At 44.0% G+C, this 22,928-nt stretch overlaps 1 protein-coding gene across 4 annotated transcripts in view; it reads right to left on the reverse strand.

The window, feature by feature from the left end:
- RELL2 (RELT like 2) overlaps positions 1-22,928 on the reverse strand; it is a 148,610-nt gene that overhangs the window by 118,381 nt on the left and 7,301 nt on the right. The window contains exon 1 of one of the 4 annotated variants that reach the window (XM_073568047.1): positions 9,345-9,588. The exons of 2 other annotated variants lie outside the window; for them this stretch is intronic. The gene's annotated coding sequence lies outside the window, so the exon portion shown is untranslated. Of the gene's footprint in view, positions 1-9,344; positions 9,663-22,928 lie in introns of those variants that run through there. One more of the 4 variants, XM_073568044.1, reaches the window with a different exon arrangement.

Consider the following 22,928-nt stretch of genomic DNA (forward strand, 5'->3'; position numbering starts at 1 on the left):
GGAAAAGATGGAAGAGACAGTGCAAAGTGTTGTTCAATCATGTCTCATTTGTGCCCAAATTAATCCAAGACCAAAAGGACAGAAACCGCCACTACTCCGAATCGCACCTGCAGATGGTCCATGGTCTACGTTGCAAATCGACTACATTGGACCGTTACCATCAGGTAAAAATGGTCTCAGGTATGCATTGGTTGTGGTAGATGTTTTTTCTAAGTGGGTTGAAATTTTACCTGTCAGGAAAGATGATGCTTTGTCTACAGCTAGAGCATTAGTTAATCATGTCTTTTGTACTTGGGGGATCCCAAGAATGATCACCTCTGATCGAGGAAGTCATTTTACAGGAAAAATCATGCAAGCCGTTTGTGCTATTCTAGGGGTACGACAGCAGTTTCATGTACCCTACCATCCACAGTCTGCTGGTATTGTGGAAAGGATGAATAGAACAATAAAATCCAGAATTGCCAAGATGTTATTGGACAAAGGCAATACTTGGGTTGATGCAGTACCTTTTGTACTGTTGAGTGTAAGAGGAACAACCTCTGCCACAACTCAGTTTACTCCTTTTGAACTGATGACAGGAAGAAAAATGCCATTGATTTTTCCTCATGAACCATTTTTGTCTACACCACAAAAAGATGCTGTTGCAAGGTCCAAATGGTTGCAATTGTTACAGGAAAATTTGAAAACGATTCTTCCACATGCTGCATCAAGAATGCAGAGAATGGAGCCACCATATGTATCCAAATTCAAGAAAGGGGCTCTAGTGATGATTAAAACTTTCAGGAAGAATGGACCTTGGGAAAGTAATTGGGAAGGTCCCTTTGAAATTATCGAAACCATGGGACAAGTGATGATACTTGTGCAACGAGCATCTAAGGTGGTTAAAAATACCCGCAGACAACAAAAATTGTGGGTACATGTTGATCAATGCAAACTGTATATTGCAAAATAATGATACTGCATTTCTTTTAGGAAGAAATGGATTCCAATAAGAACTGGAATATGAAACTCCACGTCCTTGATGGAAGGGATTCAACACCAATCCTTCAGGAGAAAAAGACATTTCCCAGGAAAAGCTACTATCTGATGGGAATCACATTTCTGCTGTTTTGTACTGTTTCAACTGTGATCTGCGCTGAAGATATTTCACACCATGGAACAAATACTAGTGAAGTGAAGGAACTTTTCAAAGGAACTTTACATCCAAGGAAACCAAGAGGAACGAATCTACAAAGCTTAATAGATGAGGACATACCGGACGATTCAGTAGATATTACTGGAAACATTTGCATGGGTTTTGGTGCAAAATGCTGTATTGAGCTACACTTCATACATGACACTGACATAATATTACACGCAGCCACAGGACCTAAGACGAAGTTCACACAGTTACAAGGAGATTATATACACAATAATAAGACAGGCACATGGGAATGTAGTCCTACAGATGTGTTATTCTGGAATATAGAGATAAGAGGTGAAGAGAAAGCTGTGTGGTCAGGCGACATTACAAATGATATGATCGCAAAAGGGAAAGTTGAAACATCCAAAACAGATGCTTGGTTAAGGACACAACTATTTGGGAAAGTTTTAGATCCTGCATTTCTTTCTATTACAGAAGGAGACGAGGATTGGGTAAAAACATGGAACTTTCAGATAACCAGAGAACCAGTACAAGTACAGGTATCTGTAGTTTTTACAGTTTCAAATACTATAGCTCCAGAAGTAAGGGTTACACCACAAGCAGTATATAGTCAAGAAAATATGTCTCCTTTATTACTAAAATGCAGCACGAGGTTAGAGCTACCTTCAGAATCTTTGTTAATATGGACCAAAGATAAATCATTTTTGGGAAGTTTTTCAAATGGTCCAACAAATGTTATACACAGAGGTCAATCCGGTAACGTGAGATGGTTAAATAAGGATTTTATTTTTTCTGTAGATAATCCATCTCCTAAGGATTCTGGACTTTACCAATGTTGCATTTTAACGAAGTATAACTACAAACAATGTAGAGATGTAAAGGTAAATATATGGTCAGCAGTAGATAATGTATGCACACAGACAAGATTTCAACCATCTACTCCTTTTCAGATCAATCAGTTCCAAACTAAACCTCTGTTACGAGATGGAGTGTTTCTGACCATGGTATGGACCTTTAACATGTCTAACTGGAAAATCTCTTCTAGATATCCCCAGTGTCAACCACATCTCACTAACATGGAGATGGGAATAGAACAATGGTTTGGGAAAAGAACTTCAACACAGGTTAGAAGTAAGAGGGGAGTGTTAGAAGGTATTTTGGGGGGATTAGGAACAGTAGGAAGTTTAATTAACACTATGGACATTCATACACTTAAATCAGATCTGGAAAATATTGGGTATATTGGAGGAAAAGGGGTAAAGATTCAGAAAAGCTTGAATCAAGTCCTTGAAAAGATGGTTTTGAACACTGCTACTGTATTGGGATCTTCTGTATCACATCTTCAGGATGCTACTTTAGCTTTAATGGAAAGTGAACAGGAATCTCAAGTGGCCAAAACATGTCTAGAAATTCAGATTGAATATTCCACCAATCTGAAAATGATTGCACAAGCCTTACAAAGTGGAATTACCCCTTTAGGGCTAATAAGAAATTTGCCCATAGAATATAACTTTGCGTTAAACCATACAGATTTGTGGGTAAATAAGTGGTTAGGATGTGAACAGAACATTTGTGTAGGAACATCATTGATTCCAGTGTCAGGAAGAGAAGAAACCCTGGTTCCTATAGGTGTTCTGGGAATTCCTGTCAGCCCTACACAATTGCTATATTATCAATTACAGTACACAGATTTTGCATTTGATGGTACAAACATTGAACAATTAGACATTTCGTCATGCTTAAATTTTGTTTCCAAGGTAATGTGCCTATCTGGACAGGATAAAGTCATTTATCATTCATGTTTCCATAATCATACTTCTTGTCATGCCAGAGTTGAGAATGTCCACACGATACATGACTTGGTGACACCAGTAAGCGCTAACAAAACTTGTTTCCAAGTCATGTCAGGAAGAGAAGCAGTTTCTGCATTCTTCTCATCTTGTGTACATGTCGAAAATCTGACAATGGGTTTATATTGTATTGAGGGAAATGTTAAAACTCTCACAAAGAAGGAAGGAAGTATTAATATTACGTCAATAGGCTCAAGACGTCTGAAAATCCTTCCGATCCAGTTCAATTTGTCACAAGTCAATAAATTCCCTTGGGATTTGTGGACAAATGAAATAAAGAAAGACAAGGGTTTATTAAATCTGCTGACAAAACAATTAAAAGAAGCTGAAATTGTATTTAGACATGAACAAGGTAATCTAAATGATATTGAACATGAATGGACGAGTATGTCAGGCTCATCTTGGTGGAGAAATTTAGGAAAATCTGTAACTAGTTGGTCACAGTCTTCAGCGAAAATGGCAGCAGGAAATGTATTGTCTAATCCGATCGTTATTTTATTTATCATAGTTTTGCTGTGTATAATATATCAAATAATTATTATGTGTAAAATTAGGAGTATTTATAAGAATATAAAGATAGAAATGAAAAAGGAAGATGATATTTTAAGAGAGATGTTAAAACGAAAAAAAATATAACTCTCTGATCTAATTTTTGTTTTTACAATAGGTTTGAAAATTCAGATGACATTCAGGGCAGATGGTGATACAAGGTTTTCAGAATAAAGAATGAATGTGATACGAATGGTGAGAGAATGAGTTAGGATTAATTATGATATTTCTCAAATCATAATCAGGGGGGACTGTAAAATATCAGTATTTCTATAATAAAAAATATATGGATTAATTCTCTCATACAGAATCTAGCTAACAGGCTTTGCTTACTTTAGAGAAGTGACTGAGTTATTCTGAGTTCCTTGGCTCACACAGCTGTCTCTCTTGTCAAATGTATAGGTCAAGATAGTCAAAGCTGTCAAAATGTGACTATTTAGAGATAATGAATGGTTCTAAAGATCTCAGACTTTAGGCTTAAATATCTCAGACTAAGGTAATGCATAAATAACTGTATACATATTGTTAAAATAACTACGGTTCACTTAATATGGAAGAACTTCTGAACATAGTGGCAAGCCACCATATGTGGTTATAGTTTATAGGTCAGAATAGTATATAAGCCGGTCTAACTCTTGTACAGGAGATCTCATATCCCTTGAGACTCTCGAACACCCGGACAGCTGCTCAAGACTATATGTAAGAACTGCTCGTTTTCTCTTCAAATAATTATTGCATGTCATGAACTTACTTTTCTTCATTTTTGTAATCACTTTTTGAATGAACAATTAAAAACAAGATTTATTTTATCCTCAACTCAACATTGCTTTTACTTTTTGATTCTCAACCGTGCAAGAAGATATATATATATATATTTTTCTACATGTACTCACTGCTCCTTTCAGGGGGGCAGACGATGGCTGGAGCTTATGTTCCCGGGGGTGCTAGATTTCTCCCACCCGGTCAGTATCTGCTGAGGTGTTGTCAAGTGGGAAAACTGCTGGTCATAGCAACCAATGACAGCTGAGCTTCTTTTAACTAGCTCTGGTGAAATGAGAGATGCTTAGTGATTGTTTGCAAGGAAAACTGTTGCTCATAGCAACCAATCACAGCTCAGCTTCTTTTGAACAGCTCTGGTGAAATGAATGATGCTTCGTGTTTGGTTGGTGATACACACATATATACATTCATTTTTATATATAGAGATTGCATACAATAAAAAATGGAGTGTTTTTCATCAGTGTGCTGTATGCGATCTTCATCCGTTTTTTGTTTCATTTTTCTTGTATGGAAAAAAAAAAAATTCCAAGATTTTTCTGCCAATATAAACCGAAAAAAAAGAAGAGCAGGACTTGAATGAAACGTGGATATCATCCATTTGCGGTCCATTTTTTTTTTCATGTATGTACCCAGTTTTTTGAATGGATGAGACATGAGACGTTCTCCATTTTTGATCCATATCACGGATCAAAACATGTGAACGCCCCCATAGACTATAATGGGTACATGCTCTATATATGAAAAAACACATGCGTGAAAGATTACTAAGGCTACATTCATAGGATGAGTTTTTCACACCGCACATTTTGCCGCATCAAAAACGCAGCATTTTACAGCATTTTACAGTTCCAGCAAAGTGAGACTTTAGGACTCATACGCACACGCTGCTTATTTTTTCTTTGCAGATTTGCAACATAAAAAAGCATTTTTTCAAATCTGCAGCATGGGAAAAAAAACATCAAAAACACGTATGTTACGCAGCATTTTTCCTGCCCAGACGTTGGGTGCACAAAAAAAAATGTGCACGTAGCCTAAGAAGTATCCTCTTTTCTGACACTGTTCATTCCAGGATGTACTGTATATGGTATTTTGTCTCAAGAGTTCCTTAATTTGGGTTTGGAGAGGGCAATCCTTTCATATTTTTCATTATTTTGAGCATGTATGAGGATCATAAGTGCTTTTCCCATATGGCTCAGTGTTCATCCCAATTGACCTATTAATTACATTTGAGTGAGCCTAAGGTCACATTCACAAATTCAGCATTTGGTTAGTATTTTTACATCAGTGTTTCTGTGCCAAAACCACAGAAAAAAACTATTGAATTGAATTGAAACATTGACCCCTCTTCTGTATTTTGGAGACACTACTGATTTTGGCTTTACAAGCATTATCATCACTGTCCCCATTGTGGCATACAAAATAAATTCCCTATCAGTATGTCCTTCAAATCCAATTAAATATGTCCCATGTGATTTTTTTCATACATTTTATGTGAATCTGAGGCATACAGAGGAACAGGCTTCATAGATTTGTATTTGCGTCATAATATGAATCCACACAAGGCTCCCTAACATGGAGGACCTGTCACCAGTACAATAGCCAGCGGTTTTTGCTCTTAATTTATTCTCACTGCTCCCCTTAGTAATGCTTGTTTTTTAAATAAATCCAGCATGGTCTTTTCCAAGAAGGCGTGGCTCACAGGTTCCTCAGGGGCATGTCTAATTATAATTATCCTGTGAGCCACGCCCCCTTGATAACACTGGCCACTTATGATCTGGTGACAAGTCCTCTTTAAGGAAGCTGTCCACTTAGGACAATCCCTGCTTGTTAGTAGAGTCTCTTTACAATGTGCAAAACACAAAGTGTGCCCCAGTGTACTCAATAAATTGTGTTTGTAATGCAAGTAAGACAGGCTGTCCAGAGTGAGAGATACTCTTTATCACCACTTTCTACTCTTACCAAGAGATGAGGGTCCTGAACGAGAGAACCTTCCTCTAAAAACCCTACTTTCTTAACAGTTCACAAGAAAATGGATATTCAAGACTGGACAACCCCTACAAGTACCCCTGGGGCTACAGGTAGATTTTCACTACAATTCAGAACTTGTGTCCAAAAATTGCTACCTTCAATTAAGACCTACAAGGTATCGCAACAACGACAAGTCACAAAACATCAAACCAAGATGCAAAATTGCTGCTTGGAGCATAAGGAGCATAAAGCGAGTTTTGGAGTGGAACGCCAGACTAAAGCTGCTGCTATTAATATGTTCCACAAGTTCGTATGGGTATCACAGAGCACTTGGTAAAATAGTGCCATTTCTACAACAGCCTCATAGTAGCGGAGTATATGCAAACCCCATTCTCTTTTGGACAAGATACATTTTTTGGGATTATTTATAGGGAAGGTAAAGGGATATAACATAATAAAAGCTTAAACCTAGTCTTAGACCTGTCCCTCAGTTGTTCTGCATCCATAGCTCCCCCTGGGGTTCTCCACTCATTATCCTGTGCTCACGCTTCAGATTTTCTGGTTCAAGACCTTACGTGTTCACATGGGGTACAATGCATGACAATGTCATGAGGTGAAGTATCAGAAGTAGAGATGGGCGGATCCCTGGTTGTTGCGATCAGTGAGAGCAGAAGCGGCAGATGGGTGTATTTATCAGCCGGCGAAAACGCTCAAAATAAATAATTTTAAAAAATGACGTGAGTTCCCCTGTATTTTTGATAACCAGCCAGGCAAAACTCACAGCTGGGGGCTGCAACCCTCAGCTGTCAGCTTCAACAAGGCTGGTTATCAATAATAGAGGGGTCCCCAAGCTGTTTTTTTTAAATTATTTAAACAAATAATTAAAAAAAAGGCATGGGGTCCCCCTCATTTTTGACAACCAGCCTTGTTAAAGCAGACAGCTAGGGGCTGGTATTCTCAGGCTGGTAAGGGGCCATGGATATTGCCCCCCCCAGCCTAAAAAATAGCAGCTCACAGCCGCCCAAAAAAGGCGCCATTTCTGGCGTTTTGACAGGCTCTTCCTACTTGACCTATAGAGGTGGCAAGTGGGGTAATATTTGTGGGGTTGATATTACCTTTGCATTGTTTGGTGACATCAAGCCCGCGGGTTAGTAATGGAGTCGTTACCGCCGATCAGAAGCAGCGTTTGCTACGCTGTCATGCAGCGTGACAAAAATCCTGTATTTGGGGGGGCCGAACCTGAGCAGAAAGTATTCGGTACGAACGCCGAACTTTACTGTTTGGGTTCGCCCATCTCTAATCAGAAGGTGTGAAGAGTACAACATAGCATGCGGAGGAGCAAGGGCGACAACTGAGGTTTGGGCCTAGGAGACAATTAGCCATATTTAACCCCTTCTTGACCGTCCATTTCGTATACATTTTATTCTAGAGAGACCTCAGAGCATTAGTCAGAGCACAAAGAATATTTTTTTAAGACAAATTTGATCCAGCCTATTTATTTTGCCTGGATGGAATTTATCCAAAATTAATTTTGTGAAATTTGCTCATCTCCATTTGCACCTACAGTGGACTTGGCCAATATGTGCATTACATAGTCGATCTTTCATTTGAGGCCGGATTCTACTTAAAAATGGGTGGTCTTCATGACCATTCCTTTACGTTTATATTGTAAGGTTATGTTCACACATTGTGTTTTTGCAGCAAAAAACTCTGCAAAACCTACTTCTTTACTGCCAAGAGATCAGGTTTTGCCTGCAGAAAAGAACACAGCAAAAATGCAACGTGTGAATATAGCCTAATAATCCTTCCTGCAGTGGCTACCCCTAGATGCAGACAATTTTATTGAATGCTACTGCTTACAAAATTGTAGTGAACTTGTAGGGTAAAAGCAATTACAAACTCCTCAAATGGGTTTGATAACTTTAGGTATTTGTGTTTTAAATGTATGCATTTGGAGCTAAAAATCATTTTTCTGAAATTGCATTTTATGAAATATTTTGAACCATTTGGCTTTTACGGGCTCTTTCTTTCTATGCACATTTAACTTTAATGTGGTCTGTGGTCATAACGCAACTGTAAGAAGCTCAGAAAAAGACAATGAAAAAACTTACAAAGTTTCAGACTATCTGAAGGAGTTCACTGATAGATTCTCAGTAAACTTTCTTCGACCAGCAAACGACATCAATCAAATCCAATTGCAAAAAATGATTTTAAGCACAAACATATTTAATTAAGAAAAAAATCAACAAAAAATAGACAATCCTTTAATTAGTGACATTCTATGTGACTACAGACTTCTTAATCATGATAGCATGCGGTGGACAAGCTGTCAGGATTCACCGGTATTGCTGGTGAGTGTGGGAAAGTCATGTGACTGCATGTATATAATTTGCATATTTCCAGACACATTCTGACTAGACGTACCTGGCCAGGTGAACATAGAGAAGCCAAGCATGTCTAGTCGCCATGTGGACCACATAGATGAAAATCGCATACTTGTGGTCTTGTTGCCACCCACTGTGACGGCATAAGCGGTGACTTCTGACGGCGTGCGCACCGTAAGCTGTCAGGATTTAGGATTCTGCAGTTACATAGCCTCTGTCCATCTTACGCAAAGCGTCATCTCTAGCCAGTTTGTGTACATAGTATCGAGAGGCGGTCTACCCCCAGCGGCTCCACATTCCACTAATCCGGGAAATGCTGCTCTCACTATTAATCACTATTATAAAAAGAGGCCACAAAAGTAACCTACACCCACTATAGGGTCACAGACTGTAACCGAATCTCTCCAAAATCCTCGGATCAGCCTAAAATATAATTATCACACGTGATATTTTCTCTACATAGACTCCAGCCGCGTCCTTACGAATGACCTTGATGCCTCTCTGCAATCTTCCGTCACCCCCAGCTTAATTCATTTACCCATCTCAATAATTGATCGCTCAGGTGCTCGCCGCAGTGGGGTGCGCCATGGGGTCTGGAGATCTAGGCAGCACGTGTCGTGTCATCGTCAGCCGGCACAGATTAGACTGCAGTTATCGTCTGTCACATACCTGGGTACCTGAGAACAAAGAAGATGTCTCCTAGCAACACGACCGCATCCACCCTCCAGAGGACCAATTTGGGAATGTTCCATCTAGACTCTATAGCACATCTCCAGCAGGGTCACAGAGCTGAGAGCAGCATGTGTGGCAGCTGCAGGCCCTGGCAGCAGAACGCCTCCTCTTCACCTCCCTCCTTCCTCTTCATCCTGCCTGTTTCTCCCAGTCTCAGAAAGCTCATGTAGCACCCATGGGAACCACAGATCATCTGCTTAGTACCAGGGGCGAAGGTGTGCACATGACAAGTCCCAAATTCCCGGCACAAGGAGATGCATGTCCATGTATTCAGCCACTGTGCTGTGATATAATGGACACACAGATGGAGCCACTGACTGCTCACATTATTTCACCGCTGTATAATGTAACAATTTCTTTTTTTTCACTGCAGTAAATAACAAGAGCAGACTGGCACTCCATCATGTCACAGCAGCGCTGCCACAGAAGGGTTACCCCATAGCGGTGGCATAACTAGAGTCTGATGGACCTCGGTGCAAGATTTGGACCGGCCCCCCAGCCTCGTGTATATATATGTCCTCCACCCTGGCCCCACACTGGTATATATACATGTCCTCCCTCCTGGTATATATATATCCACCATCTTGGCATATATGTCCCTTATCCTGGGCCCAGGGTCGGACTGGGGTGTCTAGGGCCCACCAAGGGAATTAATTTTAGGGGCCCACCTACAGTAATGTACAACTCAACATTTAGGCTTTGAGATCGTGGAATTACACCATGGGTTCTTTTGCCGTATATCCCACGCCAAATCTGCATCATTTCAGCATCCTAATTCTACTAAAAGCTGCACCGTTGTTCATATGCTGCAGATCTTTCCGCACTACGATTCATTTAATCCTTTAGGGCCCCAGGCCTGTTTTCACCTTAATGCCCAGGCCATTTTTTGCAAATCTGACCTGTGTTACTTTGAAGTTAAAAAGTGACCCCATTTTGGAATCTACACCGCTGGTTACATTGTCTAATAATCATTATATTTTATATATATTTTGAACGGAGGTTACTACATCGACATAATACGAGAACGGAGCTTACAAGATAGACATGATACGAGAACGGAGTTTACAACATAGACATGATACCAGAAGGGAGTTTACAACATAGACATGATACCAGAACGGAGCTTACTACATCGACATAATACCAGAACGGAGCTTACTACATCGACATGATACCAGAACGGAGCTTACAACATCGACATGATACCAGAAGGGAGTTTACAACATAGACATGATACCAGAACGGAGCTTACTACATCGACATAATACCAGAACGGAGGTTACTACATCGACATGATACCAGAACGGAGCTTACAACATCGACATGATACCAGAACGGAGGTTACTACATCGACACGATACCAGAACGGAGCTTACTACATCGACACGATACCAGAACGGAGCTTACTACATCGACATAATACCAGAACGGAGGTTACTACATAGACACGATACCAGAACGGAGGTTACTACATCGACACGATACCAGAACGGAGGTTACTACATCGACATGATACCAGAACGGAGGTTACTACATCGACACGATACCAGAACGGAGGTTACTACATCGACACGATACCAGAACGGAGGTTACTACATCGACACGATACCAGAACGGAGGTTACTACATCGACACGATACCAGAACGGAGGTTACTACATCGACATGATACCAGAACGGAGGTTACTACATCGACACGATACCAGAACGGAGGTTACTACATAGACATGATACCAGAACGGAGCTTACTACATCGACATGATACCAGAACGGAGCTTACTACATCGACATGATACCAGAACGGAGCTTACAACATCGACATGATACCAGAACGGAGCTTACAACATCGACATGATACCAGAGTGGAGCTTACTACATCGACATGATACCAGAACGGAGCTTACTACATAGATACGAATACGATACTTACTACTTACACGCAGAATGTAACTATGGCTTCTCCCCTGTAAATTTGATGCTGAAATAAAAATGTACATATCACACTTTCTGAACATAACTGTGGCTTCTTCCCTGTGTGAATTCCCTGATGTACATTTGATTTCTTTGGAGTTGATTTGACAGAAACAAATTGTGAGCGAATAATTCATTGATTTTGAATGGAGCTTACAACATAGACATGATACCAGAACGGAGCTTACTACATCGACTTGATACCAGAGGGGGCCACTACACAGCCCAGGCAGAGAGGGACCCACTACAAGGCCCTGGCAGAGGGGGGCCCACTACATGGCCCGGTAGAGGGGGGCCAATACATGACCCAAGCAGAGGGGGGCACACTACACAGCCCAGGCAGAGGGGGGCCGCTACACAGCCCAAGTAGGGGGGGCACACTACAAGGCCCTGGCAGAGGGGGCCCGGCCCACTACACAGACCAGGCAGACCAGGCAGAGGGGGGCCCATTGCAAGGCCCAGCGCAGCATTCCTCCAGAGTCCTCCTGTACATTGGTGGCAGTGTGGGTGGCACTGCACTTTTACTTACATTAATGCAGCAGCAGGCAGCAGCGCAGCGCTGGATCAGATCATGCAGACTCAGTCAGGCAGCCGAGGTGGTTCTGCAGAGGCAGCGCGCGTTCCCTGGCTGCACACAGACAACGCGGTCACGTGAGGAGGGACACCAGGGGTGGAGTCGGCGCTGCTTTCCTGCCCTGTGTGCTGTGCTATGTGTGGCCGAGTCGAATGGCGGAGGCGGGTGCCGCACTGTACGGGCGGGCCAGGGGCCGGGCAGACGAGATCGGGGCGGCGCCGGCGCTGGATGATCTGATTCATCAGTGACTCAGTCACAACACAGGTACGACTCCAGCGACCAGTGACTGTGACCTGTGAGTGACAGTGACATTCGGGGGCGGGGCCCACCGAGGGATCGGTGGGCCAGTCCGAGCCTGCCTGGGCCCCATCCTGGTATTTATGTATGTCCTCCATCCTGGTATGTATATCACTTATCCTGCTATATATGTCCATTATCCTGTGTCCCACCTGGTATATACAGTATATATTCCTCATGCTGATAAGTATATCCCCCATCCTGGTATATGTGTCTGTTATCCTGAGCCCCATCCTGGTATACACTGTATACACTGTATATCCCCATGTTGATATGTATATTTCCCATCCTGCTATACGTGTCCATTATCCTGGGCTCAATCCTGGTATATATATGTCCTTCATCCTGGTATGTATGTCCCTCATCCTGGTATATATTTTCCCTTACCTTGGGCCCCGTCCTGGTATATATATGCCCTCCATCCTGGTATGTATTTTCCACATCCTCGTATAAATTTCCGTTATCCTGGGCCCCATCCTGGTATGTATGTTCCTCATACTGGTATGTACCCCCATCCTGGTATATTTAAATCCCCTATCCTTTTATACACTGTATATCCCCCTCCTGGTATAGTCCCTTATCCTGGGCCCCATCCTGGTATATATCCCCGATGCTGATAAGTATATTCCCCATCCTGGTATATGTGTCCGTTTTCCTGGGCCCTATCCTGATATATATGTCCTCCATCCTGGTATGTATATCCCCCATTCTGGTATATGTGTCTGTTATCCTGGGCCCCATCCTGGTAGATATATCCCCATGCTGCTTTATATATAGTCCCCATCCTGGTATATGTGTCCATTGTCCTGGGCTCCATCCTGGTATATATATGTCCCTCAACCATCTTGGTATATATATATTGTGAGGTAGCGCTGTCATTCAAGTTTGGGGGACACTCCCTTGGCAGCCACACAATCAGATCCAGCACGGGTTTTCATAAGCCATAACATAGTCCATGAGGTTTATTCGTCATCATAAACCACAGAAGCAACATAAACAGCTTTACAGCATAGCGTCCATTATAGCTTCACTCTGGTTAAGCCTGTGGTCACACACAGGTTACTCAATGTCCATACTCAGGCTCTTCAGCCTCATCATTATCTCACCCACGTCAGGGTTCTCTCATGGCTGCACCATCGCATACGTTGGTTCCCTCCAGGGAGCTCTCAGGCACACATCGCCATTGCTCACACACAGCCGCTCCACAGGCTGTTGGGACCTTCCAAACTGGACCAATCAGGTCCCAACATTCACCCCATGTGACCTACCCTGGCCACCATATATATGGTCCGTAGCCACGCCCACCGGGTCACATGGCTATGACCTCATCACAGGTCCTTCACATACTCACATAGCCTTTTACTATAGGTGTTATCAGACACACCCCTGGGTGGATTTGTAGGCAGCTAGAACCCGCCCATCTCTCCAGCTGCCTGAAGGCTTCTCCCTAACACATAGGCACAAAAGATCAGCTCTGCTGATCAGCACATAACCAAGCCTTCATCTCAAAGCCACCCACTTTGAGATACACAACGGCCACTCAGTATTCTGCCACTCATCCTCTCTCTTGGGACATCCACACAGCGCCCCCTAGCGGAACCAGTAGTAATTACAGTAATTATCACCCTCCTGGTATATATGTCCCTTATCCTGGGCTCCATCCTCGTATATATATCCTGCATCCTGGTATAGATGTTCCCCATACTGATATATATACCCCCCCATCCTGGTATATATATCCTCCAGCCTTGTATATATGCTCCCCGTACTGATATGTATATCTTCCTTCCTGGTATGTACCCCCATACTGCTATATATATCCCCCATCCTGGTATATATGTCCCTTATCCTGGGCCCCATCCTGGTATATATATATTTTCCATCCTGGTATATATGTCCCCCATTCTGCCACTGTTCTTTAATGCACAGAAAAAAATAAGTTATTATACTCACCTTCCCTCCCTCCGCTCCCCAACCACGCGGGATCCTCTTCTAAAGGTACCAGCTCACGTCAGCGCGCAAGCGATGGGAGTGCATGACGGCAATGCCAGGCACCTTCAGTCATGTGCACACCGACATCAGCTGCTGGCCGCAGATTGGCTGGCAGCGTGTATTGACGTGCACGGACCCAATGGGTCTTTGTGCCGCAACATGCTTGCTGAATGTGTGTCCAATAATGCACATCCAGTTTAACTTTGCGCTGGTGCCGGCAGGCCTCCACCCTCGCACCCTCTGCACCGCAATCGTTACGCCCCTGCTCCATAGGATTAATCTATGTATGTGACTCACAGCTTCAAACATTTTCTGCAAGCAGTGATGTATATAAAATTCATGGGGTCCCATAGCAAAATCTTTAATTGGGCCTTGCCCCTCTCTAACAGAGAGAATAAATCCATGGAGTAGGCAGAGTCATATCACCCAACTTTTATAAACATGCAGGGTGATATATTGTGGCACGTACACAGTAATTATGTACCTGTTGCCCTATCGAAGCTCTCTTAGTGTTCTCAATCACAAAAACTCTGACTATTATAGAGTATATAATGATCCCAAAAGGACCCCCCACCGACACACACAGAGTATAAAACCCCCACACCTGTGAGTACGATGCCCTCATAGCCATCACTCAGTATGGAAGCCCCACTCAGTATCAATGACCCCACATAGTATGATGGCCTCTCAATATGACACTCCCACAGCCCCCCACTCAGTATTGTTCCCCAAAAGCCCTCCACTCCATACACTATCATGGTCCCCAAAGCCCCCTACAGAGTATGATGAACCCTCATTATCATACTTCCATAACCTCTCACAGTATGATGGCCCCCAATGCCAGCTCCCCGCTCAGTTTAACCTAGTAGGAGGGTCCTCATTGTCAGCCCCCCACTCAGTATAAGGATCCCCAATATCATGAAGCAATACACATGTAAAAAAAATATTTGGATCTACTTGGAAAAAAAAATCCGATTTCCTGAAATAAGACTTTTGGAATTCTTAAAAGGGGTTGTCCATTACTGTACAACTCCTGGGTGTTGCATACAGTAATCAAACTCTATGCTTACAGTTTGGGCACCTCTGGTCAAAATTTCTCTTAATGTGAACAGTTAATCAAACTGAAGATGAAATGATCTCTAAAAGGCCTAAAGTTAAAGATGTTAGGCATCGGGTTCCGGGCGCTGCACAGCAGGAATCCCGAGTCTTGCCGTCGACGGTCTCCCATTCTTCTTCAGCTGCAGTGGAGCCTGCTCAGCAGACTCCTTGATCCTGGCGTTCTGCTCACACCAGCAGTGTGGGCTCGGTTGCTGCTGCCACCTCTGGTCCAGTTATGGCAATGCAGCCTGGCCAGCAGCAAAAGACTCCTGAGTCTAAGTCCTTCCGTCGCTTCACTGAGCATGCTCATGGGACGATCTCCCATTGGGGATCGGGAGTCACATGCTCACGTCCTTCTCCAGTTCTGATTGGACCATCAGGGGGATTAGGAAGGTCCCGGAAGGACACGACTATAAAAGGTTCGCATGGCCGCCCCGTGCTTTGATAGACTCTGAGGCTATAGTGCTTAGTGTATGTGTGATGATCGATGAATGAGCCTGGTGACTGACGCATTATAATTCCCCCCTCCTTGGATATTACGTATGAGTTAGTGTTAGGAACAAGAGTCAGCACCGTAGCTCTGACACTACTTAGTGCCGCAGTGTGTCTCCTCATCATCCACTAACGCCCTGGGTGTCGGCCAGTACAGGACTCCTGGACTACTGCTACTGCAGCGTCCGCCAGAGCAGTGCCGTGCGCCATATGTGCGCTTTCCAGCACCGTTGACAGGCTGGTTAGTGGCGTCCGTCAGGGCGGACATTGCACCAGCTCCAAGCGGTGGTTCGCATTACCATGACCTGTGACGTTAACAGGTTGCGGTTGTTCGCCGGCTGGTGCGAACTACGTGTAGTAATGGAGTTCTTTCCTGCTAGCACCGGGTTAGTGGTTACCAACCGGTGTCCGGCTTTCCCCTACACGCCTTCTCCTCATTGTTTAGCTGCAGTTGGTCACCTCTGCACGGTGGGCCCCAGGCTACGAACGCACCTCATATACTATTCCATCTTTATTATTTGGTGCGTTCCGCCAGCCCGTAACAAAAGATGACACATTTCCTTTGTAATTTAGGGGAGAAAAATACATACATGATATATTTTTCATCTTTCACATTTTGAAAATTACAAAAAGTAAAATACTGTAGGCCAACACAAAAGTTTGGGCACCCTTGGAGATTTGTGTGCTCAGATAATTTTGACCAAGGTTTCAGACCTTAGTTAGCTTGTTAGAGTTATGGCTTATTCACTATCATTGTTAGGAAAGGCCAGGTGATGCAAATTTCCCAGCTTTATATAAAACCAGCCTCCTCTAAGTGTTTTCAAGTTGCTCTTTTGTCAGTTCGAAATGTAATTAAGAAATGGCAGCAACAGTGGAGGTCAAGATAAGGTCTGGAAGACCAAGCAAAATTTCAATGAGAGCTTCTCGTAGGATTGCTAGAGGCAAATCAGAACCCCGACTTGATTGTAAAAGACCTTCAGAAAATACAAAGGAAATGTGTCATCTTTAAATTTAGGCATTTTAGAGATCATTTCATATTCAACTTGCTTAACTGTTCACAATAACAGTAATTTTGACCAGGGGTTCTCAAACTTTTACATGCCACTGTACCTCCTGGAGAGATGCTCTCAGCCTTGTGTATCTCACCGGTCTATTGACATAATGTCAGATGATCACTGCAGCTAATTTCATGAGCTTTATCAATGGGGTAACGTTTCTCCTTCCGGACAGTGACATGTCAAGAATGCCATGCAAAGGTAAGGAGACTTTTAGGCTGTGTGCACACGCTGCGGATTTTGCTGCGGTTCCGCAGCGGTTTTGGCCGCTGCGGACCCGCAGCAGTTTTTGCTGCGGTGTACAGTACCATGATTCCCTATGGGAATCAAAAACCGCAGTGCAGACGGTGCGGAATTTTCCGCGCGGATTATCTGCGGTTTTCAATCCGCAGAAAGAATTGACATGTCAATTCTTTCTGCGGATTCTCCTGCGGTTTGCCATCTCCTCCATTGAGGAGATGAAAAACCGCAGGGCAAAACCGCAGAGCAATCCGCAGGTAAAACCGCAGGTCTTTTGACCTGCGGTTTCACCTGCGGATTTTACAAAATCCGCGCGGATGAATCCGCACATAATCCGCAGCGTGTGCACACAGCCTTAAGCCTTGCAATGCTCCTCTGGAAAAATAAACATGCAAGTTGCCTCTTCAGAGAGGAAGAGAACTAGAACTCTAGTACCACCTATTGGGAGCAGAAATCCTAAAAGTCAATATCGATCCTTTAACGAGCCTTGCCATATGACATAGCATAAAAGCCAAACCATAATTTCAATCTGCAAACACTGTGTTTCGAGGGCACCCCTGAGGGGCAGGTTCGATATGGACTTTTAGGATTGCTACTTCCAATAGGTGGCACTAGAGTTCCAGTCCTCTTATGCAGGGGCGTAACTAGAACTGATTGGGCCCCATAGCAAACTTTTAAATGGGGCCCCCTTAAAGACACACCCCCTCAAAACCACACACCCTTCAAGACACACCCCCTTACTGATAATGCATACTAGAGTCACATTAAGTAACAGAATTAGAAATAATGTAACACAATTATTCCTAATCCTGTAACTCAGTCAATACAATCAAATAAGTTAAGCATTGATAATTTTATATTTTAAGTTGCTGACCCAACACCACATGGTATACAGCACCCAGCGCCCAGCAAGAGATGGTATATAGCACCCAGCACCACATGGTGTATATAGCACCCAGCACCACATGGTGTATATAGCACCCAGCACCACATGGTGTATATAGCACCCAGCACCACATGGTGTATATAGCGCCCAGCACCACATGGTGTATATAGCGCCCAGCACCACATGGTATATAACACCCAGCACCACATGCTATATAGCACCCAGCACCATATGGTATATAACACCCAGCACCACCTGGTGTATATAGCACCCAGCACCACCTGGTATATATATAGCGCCCAGCACCACATGGTGTATATAGCACCCAGCACCACATGGTATATAGCGCCCAGCACCACATGGTATATAGCGCCCAGCACCACATGGTATATAGCGCCCAGCACCACATGGTATATAGCGCCCAGCACCACATGGTATATAGCACCCAGCACCACATGGTATATAGCACCCAGCACCACATGGTATATAGCACCCAGCACCACATGGTATATAGCGCCCAGCACCACATGGTATATAGCACCCAGCACCACATGGTATATAGCGCCCAGCACCACATGGTATATAGCGCCCAGCACCACATGGTATATAGCGCCCAGCACCACATGGTATATAGCACCCAGCACCACATGGTATATAGCACCCAACACCACATGGTATATAGCGCCCAGCACCACATGGTATATAGCGCCCAGCACCACATGGTATATAGCGCCCAGCACCACATGGTATATAGCGCCCAACACCACATGGTATATAGTGCCCAACACCACATGGTATATAACTCCCAGCACCACATGGTATATAGCACCCAGCACCACATGGTATATAGCGCCCAGCACCACATGGCATATAGCGCCCAGCACCACATGGTATATAGCGCTCAGCACCACATGGTATATAGCGCCCAGCACCACATGGTATATAGCGCCCAGCACCACATGGTATATAGCGCCCAGCACCACATGGTATATAGCGCCCAGCACCACATGGTATATAGCGCCCAGCACCACATGGTATATAACACCCAGCACCACATGGTATATAGCACCCAGCACCACATGGTGTATATTTACCCGGTAGCCCGCCAGGCCAGACAGAGCCTGCCCCTGAGCCTCCCTCCGTTATACTCGGTCACCTCTCTCTCTGTCTCTTGCAGCCCCCAGCCGGTGCTTGTTCCATCTTCTCATCTCAGCAGTGTTCTTCCTTCTTTCAGCGTCCACGTGGTGCCACTCATTACATATGCGCATATGTAATGAGCCGCTCATTACTTATGCGCATAGGTAATGAGCGGACACTGAAAGCAGGAAGAACACCGGAGAACTGAAGATGGAATAAGCACCGTCCGGGGGCTGCAAGTGCAAGAGACATGCATTGCTAGGGGAGGAGTTGTAGTTAATTGCACTACCCGGGTAGCGCCGATTGGAGCCAGGGACCCAGGCCCCTATATGGGCCAGGCCCCAAAGCAACCGCTTCGGCTGCTACCCCGGTAGTTACGCCACTGCTCTTAGGGACTCGTTACATTTAGCGACGCACCAGCGATCCCGACAACGATACGACCTGGTAGGGATCGCTGGTGCGTCGATAAATAATCGCTAGTAAGATGTCAAACAGGCAGATCTCTTCAGCGACGCAGCAACGATACAGCAATCAAACACAGCGATGCGCTCTGGCCAGCGGGACGCCGACGATGAAAAAATGGCCCAGGAAATTCCTGCACGATCAGCGATATCCAGCAGGGGCGCCGGTCGCTGCTGCATGTCACATGTAGCAAAATCACAGGCACTATGTGAGACAGGGCCTTTACTCTCTGAAGAGACAATGTGCATATTTAATGAGCTTTACAGTGGCGTAACTAATTTGATTGTATTGACTGAGTTACAGGATTAGGAATAATTGTGTTACATTATTTCTAATTCTGTTAGTTAATGTGACTCTAGTATGCAATATCAGTAATGGGGTGTGTCTTGAAGGGGGTGTGGTTTTGACGGGGTGTGTCTTTAAGGGGGCCCAATCAGTTCTAGTTACGCCCCTGGAGCTTTAGAAACACTCTCACAAAAATGTGAAGGTTGCAGCCAATCAGCAGTGGACAACCCTTTAAGTGGTCTAAAGGTACTATCACACTTAACGATGTACCAGCGATCCCGACCAGCGATATGACACGGTCAGGATCGCTGGTACATCGCTAAGTGGTCGCAAGTGAGCTGCCACACTGGCAGATCTCACTAGCGACATCGCTGGGGACGGGGGTCGCTACTTACCTGTCACACCAGGCGATCCTGCGTCCTCCCGCCCGGCTCCATGCGTCGCTCGTCGTCACAGCAGGAAGCGCCGCAGGAAGCTGACGACGAGAAACAGTCCAGCCTGTTCTCGCGCGATCAGCGATAAGCAGCGGGGGAGCGGGTTGTAGGTAAGTATCAGACACAGCGATATCGCTAGTAATATCGCTATAACGTCACAAGTTATAGCGATATTGCTAGCGATATCGCTTAGTGTGACAGTACCTTAACACTGATAGATTTCCTTGGTAGAAGATCTATCTCCATGACCTCGGCTGAATAGCACACTAATCTGTGACATTTGAGAGGAAGGTGAGAGAAGGAGGTGAACGTTCTCCACCACCTACAGTATCATCAGCTGGAAAGTCTACGTTATTTGCCTACATATTAGCCTGTATTGACATGTCTGTGCCTAATCATCTGTGTATGGACCACAATTCCTCGACCGACTGCGGCTCTACTAATCTAAACTCACAACCATACTGTATATTTGCCTGTGAGACTTTTATTTTAGGTCTGGGCAGAGCCGGCTCCAGGTGAAAAAGTCTCAGTGGGGCCCCTTTAACACATACCATAATACATGATGCACAGATATGGCAGAGAAATATAGGTATTCTACAATGCCAAAGATTTCACTTACCGTACATTATATGAGTAATATCTAGCTCAGAAACCAGTGAATCCTCGCTGAACACAGGTGCCCTGGGGGGGATTCTAAAGATTTCATTATATACCGGAGAGTATAGTTCTGCATACAGTATTATGGGCACCACATAATGCTCCATAAAGTATTATGGGCACCACATAGTCCTCCATACAGTATTATGGGCACCACACAATCCTCCATAAAGTATTATGGGCACCACATAATCCTCCATAAAGTATAATGGGCACCACATAGTCCTCCATAAAGTATAATGGGCCCCATACTTTATATTGCTTCATGCAGAATAATGGGTCCCATATAATACTCCATAAAGAATGGGCCCCATATAGTCCCCAATACAGAATGGACCCCATATAATATTCCATACAGAATGTGCCCCATATAATGCTCCATACAGAATGAGTCCCATATAATACTCCGTACAGAATGGGCCCCATATAGTCCTCCATATAGCATGAGCTTCATAATAATGCTAAATACAGAATGGACCCCTTATAATACTCAATACAGAATGGGTCCCATATATTGCTCCATACAGAATGGGCCCCATATACTACTCCATACAGAATGGGTCCCATGTAATATTCCATAAAGAATGGGCCCATATAATGCTCCATACAGAATGGGCCCACATAGTCCTCCAAACAAAATGGACTCCATATAATGTTCCATACAGAATGTGCTTTATATAATGCTCCATACAGAATGGGCCCCATATAATACTTCATACAGAATGGGCCCCATATATTGATCCATACAGAATGGGCCTCATATAATTCTCCATACAGAATGGATCCAATATAACACTCCATACAGAATGGGCCCCATATAGTCCTCCATACAGAAAAGTCCCTGTCAGGGATCCGAATATTTGTCAGGAATTTCAAAAGCCCTCAAATCCCTGATATCACAGGCCGGGAAGGTCACGAGTACCACCCACTGTGATCTCTGGAGCGAACAGCTCCCTGCTGTCTCCTATCATCCGCACAATTACACGATTGGCCGATGATCAACGGAGAAGGCCGCAGCCTGTTCGCACCACTAAGCTGGCTATCAGAAAATTAACATTGAGCATACGGCATATACACTTCCGGATTCCAACATATTGAATATGCGTACACACCCCGGTACTGTCACATCCAACTCTCAGATGTCACCAGACTACTCGCTGCCACCACTAATCTGTTTCTGTCGAATGGACACTGTTACTGTAGCTATCACTGCGAGGTGTGTAGTTTACAGAACAAAAGGAACAGAACTAGGCAGTGTTTGTGAAAAACATTCAAAAGATTTTACAAAGAGGACAAAACAATACAGTGTAAACAGTTACATAAAATAAAAGGGATGAACAGAAGAACTTACTACACCGATCGCAGAGACAATTTAGTCTAGCTGAAGGAGAGCGCTTTGTTTTGGCCGTCAAGACGGGGTCCCTACATACACAGGATATGTAACTCTCTGTATGAACACTGATCATAATTGGGATCGATCTTCTTTCAGACCCTGAGTCCCACCCACACACGCCTCTACAATGACCTCACAAGGTCCCGGTTGTGGGCTGGACTCAGCCCTTCATAATTTTAGGAAATCCCAATTTATGTAATAATTCCTCAGAAGATGACCGCATAAGTTTGAGACTAATGTCATCTTTTCTATCGGGATTTTAACTACGCTTAGAAACCAAACATGGCCTAGCTACCATGGCCCTTATGGCTTTGGGGTCTTTTGGAGGGGGTTGAGATTATGAGAAAATACGTGTATGATTGCCTAGTTTATCCCATTGCCGACAATATACGTCTCATTAATATCGAATGGATAGAAATATCAATATTCCATATTTTCACCCGGAGCCACACTGTCTGCTTTATAAATTGTACTGTCACTGTGGCTATTTGCACAGGGTGTCAGAGGTTCATTGATCATCTTCAGACCCTAATAACGTCTTTTCTTGTC

Source organism: Dendrobates tinctorius, unplaced genomic scaffold (assembly GCF_039654945.1).
Source record: "Dendrobates tinctorius isolate UK_male_01 unplaced genomic scaffold, ASM3965494v1 ptg000020l, whole genome shotgun sequence".
Lineage (NCBI taxonomy): Eukaryota > Metazoa > Chordata > Amphibia > Anura > Dendrobatidae > Dendrobates > Dendrobates tinctorius.